The sequence below is a fragment of the Poecilia reticulata genome, unplaced genomic scaffold (genome assembly GCF_000633615.1).
Source record: "Poecilia reticulata strain Guanapo unplaced genomic scaffold, Guppy_female_1.0+MT scaffold_281, whole genome shotgun sequence".
Lineage (NCBI taxonomy): Eukaryota > Metazoa > Chordata > Actinopteri > Cyprinodontiformes > Poeciliidae > Poecilia > Poecilia reticulata.
This window is the reverse complement of record NW_007615060.1, coordinates 83,925-88,781: the sequence shown is the minus strand read 5'-3', so window position 1 is coordinate 88,781 and position 4,857 is coordinate 83,925. Positions and strand designations below refer to the sequence as shown.

Here is a 4,857-nt window from a genome sequence, read left to right as displayed (position 1 = left end):
AAACACCTGGAGCTCAGTGAGGCTGGAAGGAGACGCTGGTGAACAGCAGTTCTCAGCTCTTTCCACAGATTCAGGTCTGGACTTTGACTAGGCCACTCTAACACCTGGATACGTTTATTTGTGAACCGTTCCATTGTAGATTGTTCCGGTTACATGACGTCACATGTTTACTAGTTTATAMTAATGTGAATCTGGATCCCGACAGGAAGCAGAATGTAAATAAYAAAGAATCAGCTGAATGTTTATCAGTTTCTAGAATCAGATTTTTTTTTTGTTTAATTAAAATAAATCTCTCAGATTCATTCAGCCTTAAAACCTGAGTTCAGTTCATAAAAAGCTCAAATGTTCAGAAGTAGAAAAGTTCATCAGATGGAATTAAATGATCAGCGGTTTTGAACTTCCTGAGTTTTATTTTCCATCAAACGTAAGAATTAAAATCAACATTTGACCTTCATCCCTGCTGAGACGATGAAGACGATGATGCAGAGCAGTGATGAAGATCTGCTGAGGACACATCAGACCTGAAGACATGTTGTCCTCCTCTGTCCTGCTGGATGGACACTGTCCTTCATTCAGACCAACATGAACTCTGACCTTCTCCGGGTCAGAAGGTCAAACTGATGAAACTGTTGAAACGTCTGCAAACGATCCTGGTTCAGGTTTATGACTTTAATGTGAAGGACAATTTAAAGGAATCAGTGAAAAATTCACAACAAAATCAGTTTATTGGATAAATTATGACCAAATGAAGAACAGAATCAGTTTTATGATGTTTGTGTGAAATCAGAGATCAACAGGACCGACAGTCAAATGTTAGAGTTTGAAGTTTTACTCTGCAAAATGTGGTGAAAATGATTGAAGAGAGAATCACAACAACATGATCCTGGAAAAACAACATGAAATGAAGTAAAACACAAAACAGATGAATGTTTTCTGAACTATTTATTATCACACACTGTATTGTTAGTCAGCACATCTTGGCATTTTAGCAGACATGATTATCAAAACTCAGCAAAAATAAATACAATAAATTCACCCAGAAATGAGATTAAAAACTAAAACTCTCATTTACAGAGAAAGACTGAAAAAAGTAGGACTGGGTGATAAATTGTTCTGTTAATGAGGATTTAATTTTTGTAAAATCTGGATGTTTTTCCATCACTGATCCGTTTTGGTTTCTGTAGTTCAGAGTGAAGTCGGTTCAATCAGAACCAGAACCAGAACCAGAATGTTTTAGTGGGACGTTGAATTCAGGTCAAGTCCCTGAAGGGATGGTTGAAATAAATAAGTAAATAAAACAAAGTTTCTGAAAAACAATTTCTATTTTTTTATAAAAGGGAGACAAAAAATCTACTAAAATCTGGAATTTGATTTGTTCTTTTATCAGGAAAATCAGATGTTATTTTAAGTCACATCATAGAAAACACATCAAATTAATATAAAAACTGTTTAGTCATGAATTCCTGCAACAGATATTTTTATTTAAATAAATATTGTTTAACCTTCAGTACCAATCAGTTCATCTGTCATTAGAGATCAGCTGATTGAAAATGAGGATGGATCAATAATTCAAATGATTGTCAAGGTGATTCTGCAGATTCAGGAAACATCCAGTAAATGGAGTCAAATCAAAAATAAAACTTTCTTCATCCTGAATGTTCAGAGAAAAGAGAAAAACAGGATCAGCAGAAACAAACATCCAGATTAACTCAGAAACCAGACGGATTCATTTCAGCCTCAAAGCGCCGAAAACATTCACAAGACATGAAAATATTCAAAAACATGAGCAAAAATGATGATTATAGATATACAAGCACAGAATATGAACACTGTATTTGGTAACATAGAAACTGAGTCCAGAGCCTCAGTAACTAAATATGGAATAATTCTGTTAGTGACCAAATTATTTAATGACCTTTTGGTAATAAGTCAGATCAAAGGTTTTAAAGGTTTTAAATTCAAAGTTATGTTTTTTAAAACATTAACATAAATGCAACATACAACAAATTAGGATGCAACGATTCCTCGAATGATCCCAGAACCTCGATTATTAAAATTCCTCGAGGAAAATTGACCCGACTTGAAGCTTCGTTAAATTGTTTATATTATTTATCACATGGTGTTTCGCCCAGGTCATCATTTGTGGTGGGCAGCCTCTCACTTCCACCTGTTGCTAAGCGCTAACAGCAAGACGCTGAAGTTTAAAGGGTTTCATCTGCTTTTCTCCTCCCAGAAACCGTTTCAGAGCAAAAGGCAAGAAGGTGAGAGAGAGAGAGGATTACTTGATTAATGGTAAAAATAATCTATAGAGAACCAGATTACTGAAATATTATTTTTCCTGAAATGAATAAAATGAGACATAAAAGATATAAAAGATATATAAAATATACTGAACCAAAGTATAAATATGTATTGTTGCCATGTGGAGTTAATGACTGTAAATGAGCTGCTGCTGATATTTTGTAATGTTTCTCTATGATTTTAGTCCAGCCTGCTGTCAGTCAGCATCAACACTCAGTGAGTTTTTACCCAGTGCATTGTGGGACATGTCCACTGGGTGACCAGACACACTGAGCAGCAGCTGGACAGTAAAAGGCCCCAAAGTGTCACATTATGTCACGAAGCCTCAGATGTTGGATGGAGGGACGTCCAGCAGCAGCTGATCGGCTCAGTGACGGATATCAGACCACCGGACCGACCACTGCAGATCCTCCTCATCGTCCATCTGAGGACCGGCTCAGACCGGCGGCACACAGCTGATCAGTCAGAACAACGTCAGACCTCAGACTGTAAAGCTACGGGAAGCCAACAGGGTCAGAATCAGATCCTCATCCTGACCCCATCATGGCTGTTAATCTGCTGCAAACAGCTGAACCACGATGTCACCAATACTGATATGAAGATCAGGAATTACTGGAAATATACTTTGACTTTCTCTGTATAGTGTGTGTTTATATATATATACACAAAAGTTCATAAAACTTTTATATTTGACATGGAGAGTTTATATTTTTGTTCAGTCAGAACATATTTAGTGAGCATAAATCTGTAATCAAGTTATAATTCTGTATTTTATGCAAAGTAAAAGTTCCTGGCTTTAGTACCTTCACTTTATATTCAAATTATGTTTAAAGTAAAAATGTGAAATAAAGAAGCTTCTATGATTTGTATTGAAAGCACATTAATAAGGCTGGATTCATATAGCAATAGAAACCAAATGGACAGTTTAGATCAGCGGTTCTTAACCTTTTTGGAGGAACCGAACCCCCCAGTTGCATATGCGCATTCACTGAACCCTTTCAGGTTTTCTCTGGTCAGAAGTGGGTGAACTGATTTATCAGCCAGTTGTTTTATTGGCTCTGATTTCTTTAACTTTGGGATATTGGTGATCAGCCGATATTTACAGATGAAGCCGATCTGATCTTCCTCAGTGAAGGTTTATAAATCTGTTCTCTTCTGCCCTGCAGAGACATGTGACTGACAGACCGGCCCACCAGGTCAGGTCTGTCTAGTCCAGGCCTGCAGGGCCTCCTGTAACTTTTAGATGCGTCTCTACTTCAGCTCACCTGAGTCAAGTAATGAGGTCGTTAGCAGGACTCTGGAGAACCTGCCTGACCTGAGCAGGTGATTCAGCTGTTGGATTAAAGTGTGTTGGACCAGGGAGACGTAAAGAGCTGCAGGACACCGGACCTCCAGGACCAGGACTGCCCAGCCCTGGTCTAGCCCCTTTCGCGCTGCACAGCTGGACCCGGGCCGACCGTTTTTGCATTAGCACTTCCAGCCCGGTACCGCCCGGCTCCCTGGAACCCAGAGAGCTGTGGTTCCAATTGGGCCGGCCAGACAGGGCCGGTTTGGAGTTAGCTGTTGATTGGTTCATTGGCTGTGGGGGCGGGACAAAGACCAGATCTCTGGGTCAGAGGAGAACTGGACTTTCTCCATGGCTGTCATTTCAATATGCTGCATCAATAAATTYCYGTCATAATCTGTTCTTACTCTACACTGGGAATAGATTYGCCTCTTCAGCCAAAGATTTAATGGAAAATGTAAATAACATTTCTCTAATGAACCGATCAGAAGTCGTTCAGGATGTAAACYAAGTTATTTCTGCCTCTGGCGGGAAATCCCGCGTGCCAGCAGTAGTTCAGCCGGCCGAGTCCATCTCACAGACGACATTCAGATGAGAATTATTTTTGGTTAAATGTGAAGGTCAATGTTTCCCTTCCTCGCTCATGAGCGCAAACAGAAACAGCAGGACGGGACCCAAGAAGAAAACTGTTCTGCAGTCGCTGGGGAGATCGCCTCGGTAGCCTTAGCAACGGGTCGATTTACGTGACGTATCCTGATGAAYGCAAAACGACCAGGGCCATGGCACCAATGGGACCGGGTCAAACCGAGCCGGGCCGAACCGAGCCAGACCCTACAGTSTGAAAAGGGCAATTCTCTCCCCATATGTAGCAACATTTCTGATAAAAAAAAATGGTATTGGCCAAAATTGGAACCAGCAGGTCAGATTTTTAAAGATCTGTAATCGATTGGTGTAGGAGCCACAGTTAAAGATCCAGATTCTGGACTGGAAGCAAAAGGTTCAGAGATTTGGGGGAGGATGATGGTGGTTCTGGTCAGACTGGACTCTTCTCCTCCCTGATGGATCCAAACCAGTTCCAGTTCCAGTCATGAACTGGTTCCTCAGGCAGCAGAAATGATTCAGTTCCTTCAGATCTTCATTCTGTCATCAATAATCAATAGTGATCAATAAGAGGCTGCAGACTGGACCAGAGGACCAGGAAGTGTCTCTGTTGGTCCATCAGAACCTTCACTGAGATCGGCTCTGATCCAAAGTCTGACTGGATCAATGAT

The 4,857-nt window shown here is 40.4% G+C and overlaps 1 long non-coding RNA gene across 1 annotated transcript; it reads right to left on the bottom strand.

Moving 5' to 3' along the window:
• Positions 1–929: 929 nt before the first annotated feature.
• On the bottom strand, positions 930–4,851 carry LOC108165996 (uncharacterized). Its single transcript, XR_001776311.1, has 2 exons — positions 3,808–4,851; positions 930–2,827 (listed from the first exon to the last, which is right to left on the bottom strand). It is a non-coding gene; the product is annotated as an uncharacterized LOC108165996 (long non-coding RNA).
• Between the last annotated feature and the right edge of the window lie 6 nt (positions 4,852–4,857).